The sequence below is a fragment of the Lepidochelys olivacea genome, assembly GCF_965140295.1.
Source record: "Lepidochelys olivacea isolate rLepOli2 genome assembly, chromosome: 13".
NCBI classification, from domain to species: domain Eukaryota; kingdom Metazoa; phylum Chordata; order Testudines; family Cheloniidae; genus Lepidochelys; species Lepidochelys olivacea.
This window is the reverse complement of record NC_140423.1, coordinates 20022981-20046850: the sequence shown is the minus strand read 5'-3', so window position 1 is coordinate 20046850 and position 23870 is coordinate 20022981. Positions and strand designations below refer to the sequence as shown.

Genomic DNA, 23870 nt, shown 5'->3' with positions numbered 1-23870 from the left:
GCCTGTTAGCAACTTGGGAGGCAAAGAAGCTCTTACTCAGCTTTTTTCTGACATTTCCTCACCAGACATTGATATATGGCCCTTGTTAGCAGAATTAGAAGTGATGAAACTATGAAATTAACTCCCGTCCCACCCCTGAGTTAATGGAATGGAACTGGAAGCTCAGTGAAGCAGAAAGCCAGTGTCATCAATTAGCTTTCCACTTACTCTCCGGGAACACAGTGGTATCAGGATTTCAGCCATTGCGATCTCTCTGAAGTGCGGACACAATGGAATAACTGGTTTCTGCCTCGGGTCAACAGCAGCTTCACATTCCCTCCGTATAACCTGGTGTGCAAGGTCAGTAAAAACTCAGTCATGGTTTCTGGGTTGAGGCTGAATATTGCATATAGTTCTGTGTGCTGCTGGTGATTTAATGGGTATAATTCCCTGGGCACCCAATAGAGACATTCTTGAGTGCATAGCTTTGGTTTCCAAAGCTCACCGTTTTCAGTGTCGGACACCGTTGGGGCTGAAAATAGCTAGATACAAAGGAAATCACCTCAAGAACATCTAATGGGGTATCAGCAGAGCCTTGCTACTCATCTGTTCTCTGATGCTATCTGAAGCCGCAGACTAAGGCATATAAGTATTGTCACATTAAGGAGGTAACTACTTTTACTCGGGCAGATCCCTCATGGAATCTCTTCAGTTTTATCTTATTTCAGTGTTGACTGTCTTCTAGTATTATTACCAACATAGCACCAAGGAGCCCTAAGTAGGGACCAGTTCCCCTTTGATAATACCTGTTTTTCTCCTCTGCTTCCATTATTGATGCTGTGAAGCCCAATCTGAATATTCAGTTTCCAACGTCACATACGAAGTTCCTCTGATCACAATTTAATTTCCTAGATAAGTTTCAGCTATAAAACTTACCCACAGGAATACTCTCCCGTTAGCGCTGTGCATGGTAAGAATGTGGTTTTTGCTTAGGATAAAAGAGAATAAGAACAAATTAGCAAAACCATATGCAACTTTTTCTACCTATTGGTAAAAGCAGCTCCCCACCCACGCACTTTCCCTCCCATAATATAGCAAAATCTTTTGGTCTTGTTTTGCATGAAAATATTTTCCCAACTCTTTCACTGCAGGCTCTTCTCCTGAAAGATGAATTGAGAGGAATCAGACACAGCCTCTCTGCTTTGTAAATTAAAGGTGTTTAAAGGAGTGTTCATATTTTTATAGGCCAGATCCTTTGTGCTGTTGTACACGTATGACTATGCCACATTCCAGTCCTGATCCTTTCCTTTCAGCAGTGTTCCTCTGGAACAACAAATGTCAGCCCAGGCTGCAGCTGAATCAATCTTAGGGGATAAAACAAGTTGAGGCCTAATTAGGGACAGGCAAAGCAGCTCAGCCAAATAAGAACTGAAGCCTGAAACTAATTTGAGGTTTGTGAACACTTAGTTAACTTTAATTTTCTCCATGATTTTTCATTTCCATGAGGTTCTGTCCCTCCTGCAGTAAAAAGGAAATGGCAGTAAGTGAAGAGAGGATGCTCTTTTGGGCAACTCCAGCAGGAATGCAGGGAATCTCATGACAGAACCTATTTTTGTAAGATTACCAGGCTGATTCTGCAGACCCATGAGATTCAGAGAAGATTCTGATATGAATTGAAACCTTTTTGATGCCTCCCTCTGAACCTTTGAGTGTTTCCCCTTCAGTAGAAGTCTTAATAATTAATAATTGCTCTTTTGTATTGTAATAGCACCTACAAGCCCCAGTTATGGACCAAGAAACCATTGTATTCGATGCTGTACAAACATGGAACAAAAAGATTATCTCTGCCCCTGACATGGTGCTAATGAAACAAACGCGCAAACCCAGAATGATGGGTTTTTTCCTTTTTCTTCTAAATAACTATTTTTACCTAATAACAGATGGCAGTAGTGTTGTACTGGCTTTTGTGTTTATTTAGCTCTGCCTTTTATATACTAAATTTTCGAGTGCTCAGCATCAGCAATAAATACAGCCACCATTCAAAGCGTATGTTGGGGAAATGCAATTAATTTTAAGGATTTAAGTTTTCTAAACCAACCAGCCTGTGCAGAAAATACTAATTAGGCTGTGCACCAATTTGCTGTCTTGTTGGCAGCAGTAGTAGCTAAGAATTGAATAGTTTTGGAGGGGCAGAAGTCTCACAGAAAGAGGGGCACAGAGGGAGTACAAGGTTCCCTGCAAGCCATCGCTGTATGTCTGATTCTTTGGAGGCTGGCCCGACACTAAGACTCACTACAGTATCACTCTGCAAACGGACTCCTTTGGCTTCAGAAGCACTCGCCTAAAGGGGCATTTCCACTCGCTCAGCTAAAAGCGAGAACTGTTAGGCATGTGCAGATCCAGCCTCCACCCAAAGCACACTGGTCAATGGGAGACCTCAAGAGGTTTGGATCAGGCCTTAGAGGGCAGGGATATACAAGCCTCTGCAACATAATTCTCATGTATCATTAGGTGAAAATAATTTGGTTTCATTAAGAACTTTATTTTTTAAAAACCTTGTGCCAATATTTGGTCATATTGCACCTTTAAAAATTAGAATTAATAGAATAATAATTATAGTGACTTAGCTCTATTATAGAGACAAGGTGGGTGAGGTAATATCTTTTATTTGGTCAACTTCTATTGGGGAAAGAAACACACTTTTGAGATACATAGAGCTCTTCTTCAGGATAGTGTATCAAACTTCTGGGCCAGAAACAACAGTTTGGACAGTTGCTGGCCCTTTGTCCAGCATAACCTAGAAGGACACCATCAGGGGCTCATTCACCTGCACATCTACTAAAGTGATATATGCCATCATGTGCCAGCAATGCCCCTCTGCCATGTACATTGGCCAAACCAGGCAGTCTCTATGTAAAAGAATAAATGGACACAAATCAGACATCAGGAGTGGTAATATACAAAAGCCAGTAGAAGAGTTCAATTTCCATGGACTTTTAATAACAGATTTAAAAGTAGCCATCCTGCAACAAAAAAACTCCAAAAACAGACTTCAAAGAGAAACTGCAGAGCTAAAATTCATTTGCAAACTTAATACCATTAATTTGGACTTGAACAGGGACTGGGAGTGGCTGGCTCACTACAAAAGCAATTTTTCCTCTCTTGGTATTGACACCTCCTCATCAATTACTGGGAGTGGACCACATCCACCCTGACTGAATTGGCCTTGTTCTCCACTGGTTCTCCACTTGTAAGGTAACTCCCTTCTCTTCATGTGCCAGTATATTTATGCTTGTATCTGTAATTTTCACTCCATGCATCTGAAGAAGTGGTTTTTTACCCATGAAAGCTTATGCCCAAATAAATCTGTTCATCTTTAAGGTGTCACCGGACTCCTCGTTGGTTTCATAGAAGACTGAATCTTCTTGATCTTCACTCGTATTCTAAAAGGCGTGTGCTAAATAAATTAGATTTTAATGCCTCCAGCATAATTTCTGCTTTCACTTTGTACAGTGCCTGCCCTGTCTATACTAGTTCTCATTGGTCTGACCTAACCCCTTTTCTTAGCTAGTAAATTTGAGCAAAAGTGTACTGTCACTGCAAACTTTGCTTATTGCAATACCACATTTCACCAGTAGGAGGACATTTTTCCATATTATCCTGTTGACTCCATGATTCATGCTCATCAGTAAACAACCATATGTTCACTATTAAAGTCCTACCAAGCCTGCAATCTCAGGGCACTGCCCTGACCATACAGTGGTTAGGATTGCCTTGCCAGGACTTCACCCTTGATGTTGGTGTTGTCAGTGATTCAACCCATCTGTTGGTGCTGCCAAGAATTAAGCAAACGTACTTTCCTGGAATTAGACGCATTCATCAGGAAGCCTTGTCTGTACTCCAGGGAGTGCTCGGATGTGTGTAACCTGCTCAGAAACCCGTGAAAAGGCTTTATTTTGGTGTGGAGTGGGGAGGGTGTTAAACCCGTTTTACATTTAGCTGTAAGTAAAAGAAGTACTGCTCAGGTTACAATGTGTGAGTCTCTTGGATGGATGTGTTGAGGTCATTTCTATGCCGCTTGAACATTAATTATTCCATAGGGCACTTTTAAAAAACCTGTTGTTTTGGGATCCCTGGCCACAGTTTCCATTCTCCCTGTTGGTATGTAGTTTGCTTTGCCCCCTCCCCCATTAGTTTTCAACCTCTGTAACACTAGCCGCTGGAGACAGTGAGGGCTGATGCCTGCCATGTGACCAGGGTATTAAACATTTGTAACCTTCACCTGTATCATATAACAGGGACCAAAAAAGAATATCTCCTGATTTCACAAGCCACCCCAGAGTTGGCTGCATTTTGGGTTGTGTACATTCTGTAAAGTTAGTTTGGGTTCTTCAGGAGGAAGGATGCTGTGAAGAGGTAAAAGTGATGATGCTTGATTACTAATCATTAAATTAAGGCATGTCTGTGGTAATAATGCACCGCTGAGGTATCGAAATACCACGATATTGGCTCCTATAATTAATGTAATAACAATGGAATACATACTTGCTACCTATGGTTTGAGCTTCCCCACCACCTATTCTAGCTGCTTTAAACATAGGTTTCCCCACAAGAAATACTTTTGCCCCCTAAAACATTTTCCTTTACTTCATGCCTGATGCTGTGGATCCCAGTGACTCTATTCTGCATGATACTTTTGAATTTATCTGCCCTGTGGTTTTTTTACTCCTACGGCATCGCATTATTGTAATAATCTGTAGCGATGTAATTGACATTCCTGCTTTGTGTGAGTAATGATGTACTAACCCAGGAGTTTCCAAAAGATGAATAGGTATTTGATACTCCAGGTATATTCCAGTGAAACATGCTACTGTGCTTATGAATGCTCTTGGCCCCACTACACAAAAGCTGAAGGCACCAGCTTTGCAGGTGAATGTTCCAGGAACATCCCAGTAGGATGCACCTGTTGTGCTAATTTGTAGTGGGTCTGTCCCCTTTTCTTATCTAGTCTGTTTGCAGAAGCATTACACTTGCGCACACATTTTGCTTGATGCAATATCACATTACACCAGTAGAGAGATATTGCCAGTTGGGTCTCTTAATCATGCTCATCAGTTATTTATTAAAGTAAGTTTGCCTAATTCTTTTGAGCACCAACAACAAACCTGCTATAGGGACCCAATCTGTGCTAACTGAAATCAGTGGCAAAGCTCCTTAACCCGGATCCTTAAAGGTACTGAGGTATTTGAAATCAATAGGAGCAAGGCCCCTAAATATCTTTGAGGATCTGGGCCCTCCTGACTTCAGTGGTGCAGGAGCAGGGCCCTCAATGAGGCGACAGATATCAATGTCCAGGCTCAACACATCTGCTATGGTGCTTATCATTCCATGTACATCCAAGCAGAAGGCATCTGATCTGCTGAAGGTGCAGGTATAGCTAGGGGGAATGCAGCTGCTGCTGGCTGTTCGAGGCATGTCCTGAAAGAATGCAGCTGCCGTGGTGTTGGATTTACCAGGCAGGTGCCAACATTCCATTGATTGCAGCACACAGCGGCATAGCGGATACATCGGAAGCTCAGCAGTGGCAGCGTTAATCTGCATCCAGCTCCTGGCTCCACAACAGCGCTATAGTCAGAGGAAGCTGTGCCTAGCGCGTGCTGCAGCTTTTCAGCAATGCACTCCTTGCATCACATGTAGTCTTCTGCCCGAGCTTCACAATTAGGATTTGATCTCTGCCAATACCCACCCAAAGAATTCCACATTGTATCAAGAGCAGAAAATGAACAAGGAGGTCTCTGGCCTGCAGTGTTTCACACGAAGTTCCCTTTCTAGTGCTGGAAATGACTCAGCCATTTCCTGGGTAGGGGTGCAAGGCACACTTTTCTCACTGGCTTCAGAAAAGCCAGTAAAGAATTTTGCATGGAAACCTGCTCTAAAGTATCAGGAATTATTTGTCATTCCCGTATTTTCCATGCTAGCACATCTGCTTTGACAAAAGAATGAATCGAGACATTTATAGGAACAGGCCCAAAGTCTTACACAGAAGGAGAGCCTAACACCCAGACACTGCATCTGTAGATTCCTTTGTGCATGAGAAATGGATACTTGCACTCTTCGGCGCATGCATTATCCATGGTGGGTATGCAATTTTCTTGCAGTATCAATGGAGACATGCACTTCTTTGCAACCACCTTGGAAAACCTGACCTTGGTATTTCATTTCCCATGTCATAAATAACATGCCCGCTGTAACAATTCAGATTCCCCGATGTGCTTTTGCTGTCAGCTCCCAATATCTGGCCATTTGGGACGCAGTCTGTGCAACATTGCTCCCTTTGAAGATCCACCAGAGTGAGAGTCCAGCAGCCTTCAGGAGACAGCGTGAAGTGGTTTTGTTCTTAATGGGTCCTCAAAGAGCCTGTTTCATTTTCAGCTATTGGTTAGCTTGGAAGCCTCCTTCCATAAACTCCTCAAGCCCCATCTATTCCAGGGAGCATCCTGGCTCTGTGGGTTATGCCCCATTCTTCCTTTGCTCTGTATTATGATGAAAAGTTTGTGCTCTTGGGATTAGGTCCTTGTTGTAGTGAATCCATATTTGCAAACACCAGGCATAATTACAGTGTAAATCTCGCTGTTTGTACTATCTCCGTGAGTTCAGCAAAGGGCCACCGCACTCACTCACTCCTACACACTCCATTATACTCTATCACATATGTACAGCTCAGTGGCTTATAGATGCGAATAATAATAAAAGCACAATGGGTGGGGATGGGGTGTCCTGGATCTGAGTTAAATGAGATTTGACTTGCCTTAAATGATTGGCTGTTTTTTTTAGCAAACTTGTTGGGTTCCTAGATGCCTAGGCATTTGGCATCACATAAACAAAGAGACAGATTTTCAAAAACTTTAGACCTAAAATATTCACCTATGTTGCCCACTCTCCATGTATATTAACTACATTTGCCCATGCAAATTGTTGTAATTGCTTATGCACCAAATATTTTATAACAAACTGGCCTACATTTTTATAAATAAGGTAACAGCCTGTTGGCTCTATCCTGCCATGTACATATGTCAAAGGTACTTTGAAGGATGAAATAATAGTGATGAAAAAATAAATGCCTCTCTAATTTAAGTGATAGGATGTTGTGATCTTTAATTACTGACTGGAGTGGATCATATACTGTCAAGGTTCCTTCCCCACTCTAAACTCTAGGGTACAGATGTGGGGACCTGCATGAAAACCCCCTAAGCTTATTTTTACCAGCTTAGGTTAAAACTTCCCCAAGGTACAAACTATTTTACCTTTTGCCCTTGGACTTTATTGCTGCCACCTCCAAGCTTCTAACAAATATATAACAGGGAAAGAGCCCGCTTGGAAACGTCTTTCCCCCCAAAATCCTCCCCTAACCCTACACCCCCTTTCCTGGGGAAGGCTTGATAAAAATCCTCACCAATTTGCATAGGTGAACACAGACCCAAACCCTTGGATCTTAAGAACAGTGAGAAGCAATCAGATTCTTAAAAGAAGAATTTTAATTGAAGAAAAAACTAAAGGAATCACCTCTGTAAAATCAGGATGGTAAATACCTTACAGGGTAATCAGATTCAAAACATAGAGAATCCCTCTAGGCAAAACCTTAAGTTACAAAAAGACACAAAAACAGGAATATACATCCCATTCAGCACAGCTTATTTTATCAGCCATTTAAACAAAACAGAATCTAACGCATATCTAACTAGATTGCTTTCTAAGACGCCATTCCTTTTTTGTTCCCAGCAAAAGCATCACACGGACAGAGAAAACCTTTGTTTCTCCCCCACTCCAGCTTTGAAAGTATCTTTTCTCCTCATTGGTCATTTTGGTCAGGTGCCAGCGAGGTTATCCTAGCTTCTTAACCCTTTACAGGTGAAAGGGTTTTTCCTCTGGCCAGGAGGGATTTTAAAGGTGTTTACCCTTTCCTTTATATTCATGACATATATTAATCATGTTTTTTAATGCAATCTCTCAAATGGCATGTTAGGAAAGACACAACATAAAACCAAACTCTCTTGAGTCTTGTATAGCTGTGAGCTGACATCTGCAGGAATCCCAGCAGCTTGGTCCCATGTTCTGCCCGCCAGGGTCTGACACCATTGTGATAAGATCACTGGTAGGTGCATGTCAATGACACTTAGCCTCAGAATGTCAAAGAACCTTGCGAGGTTTGGAAGAGAGACCAGAGAATCACATAAGAGAGGATATTGCTCAACTGCCTCCCTTCTTTCCCAGAATCTGAGAAACAGGCACCTGGACAACTCCAGGTGAAGAGTTAGCTGGATGCAGCGTTAACAATACACTCGCTAGTCTTCATTTCTCCAGGTGTTGGTTTACTCTATAGAGAGACGGCCTCTGCACCTTTACACCAACAAGGGCAGGGGCGGCAGGTTTGTATAATTTTTGGTGTTGCCCAGAAAGGGTCCAAGTCCCTCCCTCCCCGCACCTGCCTAAGGCTCTGGGAGAGAGTTTGGGCACTGGAGAAGTGCGGGCTCTAGGAGGGAGTTTGGGTGCTGGGTGCGGGCTTTGGGCTGGGGCAGGGGGTTGGGGTGCAGGAGAGGGTGCAGGCTCTGGGAGGGAGTTTGGGTGCAGGAGGGGTGAGGGCTCTGGGAGGGAGTCTGGGTGCGGGGTGTGGGCTTTGAGCTAGGGCAGGAGGTGGGGTGCAGGAGAGGGTGAGGGGTGCAGTGCTCAGGTGGCTCCCGAAAGTGACCTGCACACCCCTCTGGCAGTGGCTCCTAGGTGGGGGGCTCCGGGGGTCTCTCCATGCCGCTGTCCACAGGCACCACCCCCGCAGCTCCTATTGGCCACAGTTCCTGGTCAATGGGAGCTGTGGAGTTGGCACTTGGGGCAAGGGCAGCGTGAGAAGAGAGACACATCCCAGAGCCGCAGGGACGTGCCGGCCGCTTACGGGAGTGGGGCGGAGCCAGGGTGGGCAGGAAGCCGCCTTAGCCCCACTGTGCTGCTGGCAGTGGCAGCAACAGCCGGGACCCCTAGGCCCTTTTAAATTACCCGGGGGTGGCAGGCGGGGTCAGGGGATGCTCTGGGGGAGGCATGCCGGGCGCGGCAGACAGGGCCAGGGGAGAAACCCAGCCCTGAACATTGGTGGAGCTGGGCCTCTGACCCTGAATATTCCTGGAGCACGGGCACCACGGGCCTATACAACTCGCCACCCCTGAACAAGGGTTTACTCTCCAGGCTTTCCAGACCAGTGGGTGCAACAGATGCTTTTGCAAAACTACACACACAGACATTGTGTCAGTAAACACGGCTCTCTCTGGGTACCCAGGAGTTTTTGTAGATTCATCTGTTCCTTTCAAATTTGGCCTTTTTTTTGCAGGGGTGGGGGGGGCACACTTGGGTGATCTAATGCCTCTGCCTACACAAGAGACCCAACAGTAATTCCTCAGACAAAGCCCGAGGACAAGGGCTTTCCTTGTGGTAAATCTTGTGGTAAACCTAACAGAACGGGACTCCTCAACCCCCAAACTGACGGCAAAGTCCAAGGCAGCTGGTCAGCAGGGTGCAGCCCAGCTGTGTGTAGGCAGCAATGGGCACTGCAGTATAGTTGTGCCCAGGTGGAACCACTGGCCAACCCATTGTCATGGACATGGCGAACGGAGAAGGCCCGGTGTGGAGCTCCTCTCCATGGCGCAGACGAAGTGCACAGCCCCTCTGCATGGCATCTCCTCTGCTCTCATCCCAGTGTGCAGCTCTTAAACTGCTTTTGGCCCTTACACCTCCATGTAAAAATGTCCTAGGGTTGGGCCAAAGGCTGACTGCTCTGGGGCCATATCCAGATCCTAACACCTTTAGTGATGGAGGCTCTATGACTTCCCATCACATGAGGGGGTTCTGCAGCTGCCACACTGACCTCACCACTCAGAATCGTTGCCTGATAATCAGCTTGAAGCTTCCCTTTCTGGCTTGTGCTCCTGCTCTCGCAACCTCCAAGCCGCGGAGTAATTCCTCCCCCTCAGAACAGCCTCATTTCCTATCTCGGCCGTCATTTCCCCCCAGACTGTATCTGCGTGGTGCCATCCTCATATTGTGTTCATCTGCTTTTACCTCAGAACACGTAGGTGATTTTTACATCCCTCATCACCTCCACAATATGGACCACAGCTCACATATCACATGACGGCAGTTAACAGTCAGTAACAATAGGTGAATCATGTAATTTTCTACTTGTAGTCATCTTCCTTTACCACATGGATTTTCCTTCGACTCTGTCTTCTTCTATCTTAGTCAGAATTTGGGCCTCCTCTTATCTAAATGACAGCTCTCTACAGTGGGTGACTGACTAAAGTGGAAGACACTATTTTACCATGTAAGAGAGTCTATCTACCATTACACTCGCACAGGGAATCTTTAGCTAGATGGGATATTTTGACCCTTAGCACCATTTAAGTCCTACAGGAATGTCTCCATCAGCACGAGCACTTGTTTAAAAACCACATCCAACTCTCTCCCAGAGCACTGGAAGTCTCTGATATGGAGACATTTATAAGGCCTGCTAGTACAGTCCAGGGCAGCCAGCCCGCTTTTGTTTAACGAATGAGGATTTACTGGACACATTCTGTAGCCAAACTTTCTGAAGTGGGGTGGGGAACGTTGTCAGCATTAGATTTCAGCTGAAGACCATGTGTTCTATGCCATGGACTCTGTCTGCCTTTTGGGTCCAGATCTTTCCTACTCCCACTGTTCAATAAACTCCCATCTATGTAGCTAACAACTATTAAATGCACTTTGGTGAGAGTTCAGTTGAAAGGCGAGGAGTCTCGGTAGTTCATGCTGCATTTACTGTTCCACCCTTTCATTCAGTGTTTGCATTTTTTGACCCTCTGTGGTAATCACAGTGCCTTGTTTTGACATCTAAACGTGTCATGCTTTAAAGGACTTAGTGTTTCCATAGCCACCCTGCTGTCTGTTTTTATAAATTTGTGCTGTTTGTACAAAAAAACCCACAGAATTTGTTTGAGTTGTGTGTATTTAGCCTGTTGCTAATATTCTGGAATTAGTGATAGTTGATTCTTGTAGGTTGTTTTGCATGCCAACCAAAACGCTGGGGTTTTGGGGGGGGTGCTTTCTTTTAAAGCCAGTTTTCATTTCAAGGAGAACAAACTGTGCGTGTGAGTGCATGCGTCTGTGTGCATCCACATTAATTTTGTAGGACTGGCTTTACTAGCCTGTCAGTTTAGAATTTCTGATCAGATGCAATGAGTTTTAATTACACTTGCAACAAATCGTTGATTGAGAGATGTTTATTTAAATGAGCCAGGAAAGTAATGCCACAAAATTCCAGGCCTGCTCTTGCTTCCAATAAAACTCTCATTGACTTCACTGAAACATGGTTTGGTCCCTTCACATGTAATTTAGGGCTCATCTATACAGGGGGGTTAATCCACATTAATTTGCGATAGTCCCATATGAAGATGCCTGTGTACACATGACACAATTCATTAGATCACAGTAACTCCACATTTACTGCAAACTCTGGAGTCCACTTTCAAAGTGTACTAAGTTTGCTGCAAATTGAGTTAGTGTGATGTACTGAGTTTGTGTGTGTGCAATGCTGCTGCATTACTTTGGCAGTTCTCCCAATGCTATTGTTGGGGACACTGGGGCATGGCCACTAGGTAACTCAAGGGGATGGAAGACCACGAGTGTCGATGAAGCCCCCTCGCACTAGGCCCAGGTGTCCTTGGCCCCCCCTCCCGCCTGGAGGCACTCGCAGCAGCTCTGCGTACTAGGCCCAAGTGTCCTTGGCCCCCCCGCGTGGAGGCACACACAGCAGTTATGCTGAGAATCTGCAGCAATATGTTGCAGAGTCAGACTGCCTGAAACTAAGCAAGGCTACACAGGGCAGATATGGAAGAACAATGCTGAATAAAGCAGTTTTATGTATAGTTTAATAAATGATACAGAGAACCAGGGAACTAGCTGGGAACTGGATTGGCTGGCTATATGGATACTTGGGGCAGCTTGCTATTGGATAAGTATGCTGGGAAAAAGGATGTATAAAAGCCTGTGTAACTTCCTGCTCTGTGTACAGGATTTGAGATTCAAATCTCCCTGTACCTATTTGAAGCTTCAAATAAACTTTTCTGCTTCTCCACCCTGTTGTGATTATTGGGTGTAGCACACCGGGTAACGAACCAACTTCAGCTGTTGTTTAGTCTCTTGGCACTGGGTGCTGGCAACACTATCCTACATTGCTTTGCAGGTATCTGTTACTGACTTGTCTACCTGTGTTCCCTCTGCTCTAGGATCAAGTTGACCAGATGTCCCCTCCCCCATTTAAAAACTGGCATGGGGTCAGAGTTTGTCCATTTGCTCCTCGGTTAGAATATATCAGCGCTGCTGCGATATTACTCTAGAAGCCTTACAACATGTCTTGAGCAGCTGCCGGAGCCATGCAGAGACCCCAGATCTCCTCACCATCTGCAGAAAAGCATCAGTGCAGCAAGCTCTTGGGGCCAGGCACCGCACTAAAGATCTTTTTGTGGGCATTGATAAGCAGCTGTCTGCGTGCAAGGGGCTAGAACCGCAATGTCGACCAGTTCCAGATAAAGAGCAGACAGCTCAGAAGGACTTACATTAAAACCAAAGATGCCAGGAAACAGTCCAGTTCATGCACCTATAATCTGTCCATTTTTGGAGGAGCTGCATAGGATTTTGATTAATGACATTGTTACCGACACCCATCCCTCCCACATGAGTGATCGGTGGCAGAACACAAGGAGGCCAGTGAAGAGCTTTCCCCAGAAAGCCAGGATCTCTTTGGGACTCAGGACCCCAATTCTAGCCATGAAGGAAGCAAGCCCGATTCCCAGCCAGAAACCCAGGCCAGGACTGAGGAGGCAAATCCTATGGAAGGAAGCTGGACATGTAAGCATCTTTCTTTACAATTTATTATTATTCTAGCTTCTGTTCCAAGTGCCCCACAGCCATTTTGGGGGGGATGTGAACTATTAGCCTGTGTGAGTCTCCAGCCCTGCCTTCCTTCCAGGGCCCATACTGTCCGTTTTCAAAATAGTGTCTGCTCTGGCCAGGCAACTGGCTTCTGTCTCCTGCTCAAGCCCTGACCATTGTCTGTTTCTAGCCCATGTCCCTGAGGGCACATTCCCAGCTACCTATTTTCCTTTCCCCTCCCCGCCTCTGTCTTGCCCAGTGAATGCCCCCATCCCCATCAATCCTCTTTGCTAGCTCAAAATGGCGCCTGCAGTCTCCATTTTGCCTCCCCTCCTGCCAGTGGTAAAGTGGTAATAAAAGAAGTGGGGAAACTAATCTAAACTAACCTCCATGTTCCCCGAATGAGAAATGGGTAAATTCTGTTTTTCCCTGACGACACTGCTGCCCCCCACAGCATTGCTGAACAACAGCAACATTCAACTGGGCAAAATGTCGCACTTCATTGAGACACTGGGTATGTGGAAAGAAGCTTGGATACTTGTAAAAGAGTCTTTCCGGGATACCTCTCTAGCAGGGGCAGGGCCCCTTGCCATGCCCAGTTACCACCACAGGGACAGCCCTGTCCAGGCCCCCGCCTCTTAGTCCTTGCCGTGGGCCCAGTCTCTGGGTGCCTTCTTACTTCGTTTATGCATGGGGAAAAGTAAAAGTTCAAACTCAGCAGAGAATAAGCCCCGCACATGGTCAGCCAAAAGATAAAAGGTTAGTGGCATCACCTTCCTGCAGGGATGCCCGGGTAGCCAAATCAGTCTCTCCCTGTCCAGCTTGCTCTTGGGGTTTGCTGGACTCTTTACGGAGCTGAGGGGTCTGAGGTGTGGGGGTTCCTTCTGCTGCTGCAGGAGCCACTCCCTCTCAGGGAATCCCCCACACTGATTGCAGCTTCCTCCTTTTAGAGCCTTCCTCCCCACCATGCATCACTTGCAGGGTTGGAGGGCCAGGGCTACCTTAGCCGTGCAGGCAGTGTGGCTGGCTCCGGCCAGGCGGCAGGCTGTGAGCTCCTGCCGCTCTGAGCGGCATGGTAAGGGGGCAGGAAGTGGGGGGGTTGGATAAGGGGCAGAAGGTCCTGGGGGGCAGTCAGGGGGCAGGGGGCGGTTGGATGGGGCGGAGGTTTGGAGGCGGTCAGGGGACAAGGAGCAGGGGGGGTTGGATGGGGCGGAGGTTCTGGGTGGGGCGGTCAGGGGACAGGGAGCGGGGGGGGGGGTTGGATAGCTGTGGGAGTCCTGGGGGGCCTGTCAGGGGGTGAGGGTGTGGATAGGGGGTAAGGGAGGCAGTCAGGGGACAGGGAGCAGGGGGAGTTGGTTAGGGGCAGGGGGTCCCGGGAGGGGCGGTCAGTGGACAAGGAGTAGGGAGGGTTGGATGGGTCGGGTATTCTGAGGGGGGCAGTCAGGGGGCGGGAAGTGGGAGGGGCCGGATAGGGGGCAGGGGCCAGGCTGGTTGGGGAGGCACAGCCTTCCATTCCCGGCCCTCCATACAGTTGCACAACCCCGATGTGGCCCTTGGGCCAAAAAGTTTGCCCACCCCTGCTCTAACCTATTCCAAAAGCAGCACCACCTTCCTTTCAGAGCGCACACTCCACTGTCATTCTGCAACTACAGAAGTGATAGTTAAACAGTTCCTCCCTTCTGTCCGAGTGGCCTGTGACTGACTTCATTAACCAGACAAGTTTAGGTTCTCCTGGGCGAACCAACGCAATTGCCCTAGCATCGTGGACCTTCCCAGACTACCCTGCATTTATATTTGTAAACCTGCCATGGTGGTCAAACAGCCCTTTGAGCATCATTGAGAAACACCCCTTTTCTGGTTATAAACCCTGAGCCCTGGTGCAGGAGGCAAATGATAGGCACATAGGTCCCACCAATTGCCCCAATACCGTTTGGGAACCTCATGCATACAAAGCCATCAGTAATCTCCTGATTGGTACCAGGCTTTATAATCTGAGGCAACAATACCTTATGCATGGTGGCACACCTCTGCATGACCAACAGAGTCAATCTCCCTATACCAATCTGGTTGGCTATGGATTGTATGGATGTAACCTTTGGGAGTGGCCAACTTTCCGATGGAAATGACGAGTGCTTCTCAACAGATATGGGGCACCAGATGTTGGTAAGCTGCCACTGAATCTCTGGGGTGAGTTCAGCGCAGATCTCAAAAAAGGTCACCTTTGTCATCTTGAAATTCTACAGCAATGGGAAGGAAAGTTAATCCACCTCCCTGGGAGGCGGTAAGAATTCTTCCATCGCCCTAGCACTGTCTCCAGCAGGGGCTTGGTCAGCTAAACTACATCTCTCAGGGGTGTGGGTTTTTCACACCCAGGGGAGTTGTAGCTATGCCAGTGTAACTTTTCAGTGTAGACCAGCCCTGTGTGAAGCTACTCCGTGAATAGCTCCTGTAGTAGCAGTTCCTCAGTGTCACCCTCCTCTTCCTAGCCCTCCTTCCTCCGCTACCACCGCTGCTGCTGGAGGAACTACTCCTGCAGCCACGTCATCGGCTCGGCGATGTGGCTGGTGAAGTCCAAACCTGAGGCCACCTGGCTTCAAGAGCGGAAATACAGCTCAAGCAGCCTCTGTGTATGCACAGTTGCCAGCACAGTGGCACGGAGCATTGTTGGGTCCATGGCGGCTGACAGCAATTTGAAAATGGCACTAGCCCATCCAGAAAGAGAGGAAGCATAGGACAGAGACAGTGAAATCATGGAGTTTTTTGGAATTTGACCCTGTATCCCAGAATTCCACAGGCTTCTCTCTGGCTCCACTAAGCACCCCATAATGGGCAGCGAGAGACATCCCAGAGTACTCTCTGCAAGGATCACAGGATCCCAGCCTGTATACACAACAATGTGAACTGAAAGAGTGCACAGCTGTTCTGTGTGTATGCCATTAGTAGGACTGGCATGTTGTGCATTAACTAATGCACGTCAACTCACTGTGGATTAAAACCCCTTCATAGACAAGTCAATCAAAAGCCACAATCAGTGCCTGATTTCCAGAAAGTCTGAGTGTCCCTCACTCCCATTAGCTTTCACTGGCGTTGTGGGTTCTCAGCACTTCTGCACAGCAGACCCTTAGTTGCTGCCCACAAAGCAATTTCACATCATGCCAAATGGTGAGGTTATGTAAAGGGAAACCAAGAATTAAAAGGCACCTTCAGCAGAAAGGAAGGGACTTGGGTCAAAGTGGATTCATTCTGAATTTAGGGCCCCATCCAAACACCACTGAAGTCAAAGCCCATTCTAACCTGCACTCAGGACTAGGACTGGTAGGAAATCAGGGAGCTGACCCCTTCTGTTGCAACCTGCCTAAAGAAACTGGCCCTAGATCTTTAGGGCATTCTGGGGATAAAGACTGCATGGAAGACACAACATATTAAAGATTAACTGCAATGGCTGTTGAGCTATTCAGGAAAGAGCAAACAATGCAACAACTATTGCACTTACAAAGGATTATCCTGCACTTTTGCCTTTTCACTTTATAATAAGTTCTGGAGAAAGTGGTGCAGGCTTTACAATAGGTTTTACTGCTTGTTTACTCAGCAATGAACGTTAGCAACAAAGGCATGTGTATAGTCAACAGAGAGTGTTTGGCTATATGCATGGAGGGGACTTTCTTATGCAGTTCAGAGGAAACAAACTCACTGAGGATTAACTCAAGAATCGCACAAAGTGATAAATGTCAAGAAATGCAGCATTAAACCTGACACACTCATAGCCTTAATCCTCTTTAAAAGGGTTGAAACAGTAGGAGTCGGGCTCAGCAAATGCAGTCGTTTTGAATTTCCTGAATTTTTGCTGGTTTCTTACAAAATCCTCATTTTATTCTCAGATTCTTTTTCTATTACTTCTGTTTTATTTTGCTCTCCATTGTTTGTATGGGCTTTAAATATACAGTGGCTAGTGAGAATGCATTTTGCGCCCAGGATGAAATTGTTCCTGTGCAGCACAAGGTCTGTGCACCACTTATGTCCATAGGCCTGTGTGGGCCTTCTGCACAGTGGTGAATTTCCATTGCATGAATATACACAAGCAGCTCCAAAATCACACACTTCGGAGTGAAATTCACCCATGATCAAGGCCAGCATGAGCAAGGCCAGCATCACTTAAACCCTTTTTAAGGACTTGATCCAAAAGCCATTGAAGTCTCCGGGAGTCTTTGGGTATGTCTACACTGCAAAGAAAAACCCACAGCTCCAAGTCTCAGAGCCCAGATCAATTGACTCGGGCTCATGGGGCTCAAGCTGCATAGCTAAAGATAGCAATGTAGACATTCAGGCACAGCCTGGACTTTGAGACCCTCCCCCATTGCATGGTTTCAGACCCTGGGCTCCAGCCCAAGTGGGACTGTCTACACAGCTATTTTTAGCCCCACAGCCTGAGTGCCAGAGCCTGAGTAAATTGACCTGGGCTCTGAGACTGACTGCTCAGGGTCTTTTATTGCAGTGTAGACATACCCTGAGAGGCCTCAAGTTCTTAACATGGGGCTTACGTGTACTTAAGTGGTGCATGAGACTTTGTGTGGATCATCCACACTGGAATGAATTTCATCCGTGGGATATAGAAGTCTCTTTATGGCCCTGCAAATATAATCCAGTTTCAGAGCAATACGTTAACACTATGCAAATCTCATGAGCATGGCCTGCCAAACCACAAGAGAAAGTTTGGATGCTTAGTTCACTAAAACTTTTGCTTATGATGCAGGTCTAGCGACAGATGCACTATACGTATGTAAAAAGAAAAGGAGTACTTGTGGCACCTTAGAGACTAACCAATTTATTTGAGCATAAGCTTTCGTGAGCCAGAGCTCACTTCATCGGATGCGTATGTAAATACCTTTGCCATTCTTCCAGTTACCCAATAACAAGCAGTGGTAGAGATCTAGTGGGTTTCTTGTCTCCATAGCTGAGGAAAACGTGCTATAAACTAACTTTGGACTCAGGTCAGTTAATTATTCATTAAAAATGACTGAGGCGTTATCACTGGGCTGTACTGGAAAAGGGTAGGTTGTGGAGTGGTGTCGAGAAAGGCTTTTCAAAGGGATGGAGGCTGAGTTTCACTGTTACTTCCTATGCAAGTCTCCCTGTCTCAGAAGAACACGATTCATCTATCAAGAATGTACAAAGCAAAATCAACCTATTACCAAGCAGAACTGCAAGCAGGGAGTCAGCTGGGATGTGGAAGTAACAACATAATTATTTTTTTTAAACAACAGTGCGGTTGGGGGTGACACAGCTGTACAAAAACCAAGCATTATTCTGAAGTGCAGCTGCAAGCTGAGATGAAATATGTGCATGGAAAGGGTAGCACTGGGACCTGTTTGGCTGACAAGTGGTTGGACAAGTTGACCCAGAGGATCCCTACCAACTGGATTGCCTTTGAATCTAGGATCTGAAACCTGTGCTGGAGAGTTATGCCAACTGAGAACTCTCACAGGCCAGGGCACTGTTGGGTACTTACTCTGTGAAATCAGCATTAGAGGGAAACAGTGTAATGCCATGAAGATATGCACCTCTGAGGACTCTGCAGCTGACAAAAGGCCAGGGCAGGGCCAGCAATCCCCTGGGCCTTCCCACTTCACTGACATTAGAGGTGGAAAAGACATATTAGGTCATCCAAGGCTCACAAATCGGGATGATCTAATATGACTTTTGCCTTCAATGGGACTACTTATTTTAAAATATAGCACATGCCTAAATGCTTTGCTGGATTAGGGACAGAGTGCTAAGCATCTTGTGGGATCATGCCTCTAGTCCATCCACCAGCAAGAGTATCATTGCTCCCCAAGTGGAGTCTTGCCACTCTTGATCTTGCCAGGTAGCTGGGTAAGCAGCAGCTCCTGCATCAATGCCAATCCCACAGCCAAAACCTGTCACTTCTCCTGTGCAAGGCAGGCCTCCAACTCTATCCCTCAGGCCATCTAGCTTGTGTTCTTGTAAGTTTTAAAGAAACCAGACAGTGCTTCTAGTGATGAGTTAAGTATTTATTTGCTCTTTAACATGATATATTAACTCAGTATAAACTACCCATGGTTTCTTTGGTGTATATCAAAGGAGGACCTGGACACTGCAGCAGCTGAATGTGATAAATATCAGGCATTTTTCCAAATAGCAAAGTTTCTCACACTTTGGGCAGCTCCACAAATCTGGATCATTCTTATTGTTTAAAGCTCTCTTCAGAATTGCAAAAACCTACTGCTGAATGTCATTTAATGTTCTAACAATTGCTGAAAAATTCAAGCCATCTGAACTGGAAAAGACAGAGAGGAGAAGAAGGTAAAATACCAGTTTGTGGCTATAGCTTCTGCACTATGCAGAGGACAACTGCTGCCAGCAATAACAATCTATCTACTTTGGAAACAATGAAAATATGATCTTTGCTATCAGCTCTTTGGCCTTTTCCTGCTTGCATTTCACTGCAGTGGGCTTAAGTCTTCTCTTCCTAAATATTAGCATCATCGGCATGTAACATTTAATGCCCACCTATTTCATGCAATATTGGGACAGGTCTTCATCAAGTTTGAGCATGTGACAGTACCAACAAAATGTGTGGCTAATTTGCAAACACACAGTTATTAAGATTGTGCACACATATTGGGCATGTAACTGTGTGCTTATTTTGCATGTGTATTTATATGTCTACGTTTTTTTTTAATCTCTTCCACATTTTCAGATCTTTGAGGGCCAAAATTTCCAGAAAATTTCTGTGTGCAAGCACCATGATTGAACGTGCTAGTGTGGAAATTGCTATTGCAAATTACCACTTGCACACATAATGGATCGTTTTCATGTACAATTACTAGGACGTTGAATGCAGTCACATCACATGCACACTCAAATTAGGCATGCAATTGCACACCTACTTTTTTGAAAATTTAGGTCTAGGTGCACAAGAGTAACTGTAAAATGCAATTGCATGCCTACAGGTTGTGAAAAATTCTCTGTAGGATTCCCCACTATAATCAGCTTCTGCATCATCCCAGGCATCATTCAGAATTCTGCAGCCATTATCCTAATAGAGCACCAGCCTCCTAAAACTTTAAAAGGCAAGTTTGCTGTCAGCAGCTGCATGGTCTTGAAGGAGATGGAAAAGACCTAAGGCATGTCTGCCCAGTAAGATATATAACCTACTGTGACTGAGCCTGCAGCATGCTGCCACCCATATAGCCATCACCAACGAACCCAGGAGCTGTTGTATTACTTAATAAAAGATATAACTGTACTGCTCAGAGCTCCTATAGACCTTGTCATCCTCAAAACCCTTTACAAGCCACAATCAGTCTGGCACTGGGTTCTCCTCTCCCAGAAAGACCCCAGAGACTGGCCAGCCCTTTGACTGATGGTCCTCATACGTGACACGCAGTCCTCACTGATCATTAGGTACAGCAGGGGTTCAGGGCACTGTTGAAGCTGGCCAGGCCCCAGGTCACCTGATAGGAGACATAGATGTTTTTTGAAGTCTGGGTGCAGGACCCCTAGAGTTGCCAGCTTTGGGATAGCAAGTTAAGATTCCTGAAGACGTGATATGGGAGGAAACAGACAGAGAACAGGACCATCAGTAACACCACCAGGTTGATGCTCCTTCTCTTGAGGTTTGGGTCCTCATTTTTATTCCTCCAGAGGACCACCACCACATGGCAGTAGCAGCCAATGATTATGAGGAAGGGGACGACAAAGCCAGTCATAGTTACAGCCAGGACGTAGGGCAGATAGGTGCCCAGGTTCTCATGTCCTGTTGTATCATGACACCGTGTACCATTGCTATCCATTTTGCTGAAGCCAAAATCAGGAGACACCTAGATGATGACCCATGCCCAGACCAACGCACTGATGAAGAAGGGGGGCCCCAGGGTCTGGCACCTACCCAGCATCTTCAGTGGGTACACGATGCCCAGGTAGCGGTGGACGCTGATGCAGGTCAGGAAGCCAATGCTGGCATAGAGACTGAGGTGGAAGATGGCCCGCGTCAACCTGCAGCAGCCTTTCCCAAAGAGCCACACGCCCCCCTGGAGATAGTAGGTCACCAGGAAGGGCAACATGATCATATAGAGTAGGTCTGCCACCCCTAGTTTGCACACCAGCACACTGAGGGTGCTCCAGCTGCTCCTCTGGGACCCGGCACACATATTCCACAGGCCCAGTCCATTCCCCAGCAGCCCCAGCAGGGACACGATGAGGTACACAGCCAGCAGGAAGTGATGGGTGAAAATCTGGTTCACCGGATACAGGACTGAAGGTGAAGTTGACGATGTCAGAAATCGAAACGACTTCCTCCACGGGTGCCATTTACTGCAGAGGGTTCTACAGGAAGCAGATGGGGGGTTGTTGCAGCAAGGGAACAAGTGAGTCCTTAGGGAAAATGCATGAGGGGTCGGTGCAAGGTGGAATCTCCCACGTCCTAAGGGTGGTGCAGAAGGGAATCCTTGAGTCCTTAAGAGGGAAATATCCTCTTGCAATTGGGGCTGTGGGAGGGATCCACAGACTCCTATGGTGGAGGGGGAGGTTGGGATGCCAGGTCCTTAAGGGAGGCAGGGAAGGAGAGGCTCCCCAGAACCCTACGGGGAAGGGCAGGAGCGGGTACCTCGGTCCCTACCCTACGGGGGAAACTCCGGGTCCCTGGGGGGATCCCCCCCCGATCTCCGCTCGGCTCCCCGCAGACTTTATCCAGCCTCAGGCGCAGAAACTCGGCCACCACCGCGTGTCGGTGCCGGGAGACTCAGCCCGAAGCTGCTGCGCAGCTCCGCAGTGCCGGCAAGTGGAGCGAGGCGCGGGCTCCGCCAGGGGCAGCCGGCGGGGTGGGGCCCGCAATGGGAACCGGGAGAGGGGTCGGTGCTGCAGGGGGGACCTGGAAGTGGGAGCAGTCCAGGAGGGACGGGAGTGGGGCGCTGCACCGGGCACTGGCAGATAGGGGCTAACCCAGGATGAACCCGCCCCCCCAACCCGTTAGCCAGGGGCAGGAGCCGGAACTGCTGCACCCCGCCCCCCGCCATCCCAAAGAGCTTTGCAAGCTGCAGAGAGGTGTTACTCCTCTCCCCCTGCCCATTTCCTTCCACCCCCGAGTCCTGCTCTTCTCTCGCTCGGACTCTTGCCAGAGGCGGTGCTAGCCCATTGGGGGTTGTAAGAAGAAATATTTTGCCCTCTCCTGAATACTAAAAAAGTGAATACTGCCCCCATCCCCAGCTGCCCAGGGCCCTAAACAATGGCTCCACAGACTCCAGTGCAGCAGTCTGGCAGCTGACCTTGTCTGTGAAGACCGAGGCAAAAAAAGCATTGAGTATTTCAGCTTCTTCCACATCATCTGTCACTATGTTGCCTCCCCTAATCAGTAAGGGTCCCACACTTTCCCTGACCTTCTTCTTATTGCTAACATGCCTGTAGAAACCCTTCTTGTTACCCTTTATATCCCTTGCTAGCTGCAACTCCAATTGTGCCTTGGCCTTCCTGATTACATCCCTGCATGCTCTAGAAATATTTTTATACTCCTCACTAGTCATCTGTCCAAATTTCCACTTCTTGTAAGCTTCCTTTTTGAGTTTAAGATCACCAAAGATTTCACTGTTAAGCCAAGCTGGTCGCCTGCCATATTTGCTATTCTTTCTGCACATTGGGATGGTTTGTTCCTGCACCCTCAATAAGGCTTCTTTAAAATACAGCCAGCTCTCCTGGACTCCTTGCCCCCTCATATTCGCCTCCCAGGGGATCCTGCCCATCAGTTCCCTAAGGGAGTCTAAGTCTGCTTTTCTGAAGTCCAGGGTCTGTATCAGTTACACATTGGTAGGGCAGGGAGAAGGGATCTCAGCAAATCCAATTTAGTTACCAAATGAAGGCCAGAGTAAGGAAGGAAATAGTGAAAAAGAGACAGGGCTTCAGAGCCCAGCAGAACACACTGGTAGTGGTCATGCCACACCTCACAGCATCCTCCCAGTTTGGGATATGAACTCTCTACATGTATCTTTATCACACTGCAAACTCCATTTTGATTGTCAGGCTTGCCTGCCTCTCTGCTGTCTTCCTACTTCCATCTAAGGGTGAAAAATCCACAGCATAGTGACACAATGCTAACAATGAGCTAGAAATGAAGGGTCGTTAAACCTTGGTAGTATTCTATTCAAATGGAAGCCTCCTTAAACTAATGTAAGCAGTGTCAGGATGAGCTCCACCCTGACATCTGGTGGTGAGGTGTGGCAAGTTGTGGAAAAGAACTTCAGGGGCCGATCTCATTTGCATAGGCACACCCACCACGCCTAGAATGAGACCATAGCTGCCCAAATGGTCACTTTGGCTGCTGTGGGATCCCCAGTGTCTCTGTTATTGGGGCAGGAAGAATAAATTGTTATTACCCTGATTATGGGAACTGTGCTTGGAACTGTATGTGGCCTTTTGTTATGATGGAGGGATTCACCATCAACTAAGTAGCACTCGCTAGGCAAGGGTCATGGGTTCCAAAACTGTGTGAATGGAGAGAGGCTGGGGACAAGTAGTAGTACTTGGTGGCATGGGCCCCTTGGTGAGGGCCTTACATGCTGATTGCACTTCCTCCTCTCTCCACTGTGGAATATCAGAGCTAATTTTGATTTCATTAGAAGTCTAGTTATAGGCTGCTGAGCTCACTTTGGGCTGACAGTGCACCAGCACTGGGGCTCCCCTACTATAAGCTGAATTCACCTAAGAGCTGAAATCACTGAGTGTTGTGTTAAGTAGTGGGGGAGCCTGAAGATATATTGTGGAGCAGTTTGCGGGACGGCTGGTGAAGCAGTTCGACGCGGAGCAGTGTGTGGATGGCAGGAGCTGCTTGTGGGCCGTGGAGCTGAGTTCGTGGGGCAGCTGAGCGAAGGAGTTCGTGGGGCGGCTGGCGGAGCGGAGCGCAGCTGAGCGAGGGAGTTTGTGGGGCGGCTGGC

At 47.1% G+C, this 23870-nt stretch overlaps 1 long non-coding RNA gene and 1 pseudogene across 2 annotated transcripts in view; one reads left to right on the top strand and one right to left on the bottom strand.

Moving 5' to 3' along the window:
- Positions 1-250: 250 nt before the first annotated feature.
- The window catches only part of LOC311529690, a 35662-nt gene continuing 12042 nt past the window's right edge, over positions 251-23870 (top strand). Inside the window, exons 1-2 of the long non-coding RNA XR_014713860.1 lie at positions 251-339; positions 12282-12903. This is a non-coding gene — a long non-coding RNA (uncharacterized lncRNA). The remainder of the gene's footprint in view (positions 340-12281; positions 12904-23870) is intronic.
- Positions 19860-21962, bottom strand: LOC311530024 (P2Y purinoceptor 1-like; annotated as a pseudogene). Its single transcript has 2 exons — positions 21913-21962; positions 19860-21321 (listed from the first exon to the last, which is right to left on the bottom strand). The product of its transcript is annotated as a P2Y purinoceptor 1-like (transcript).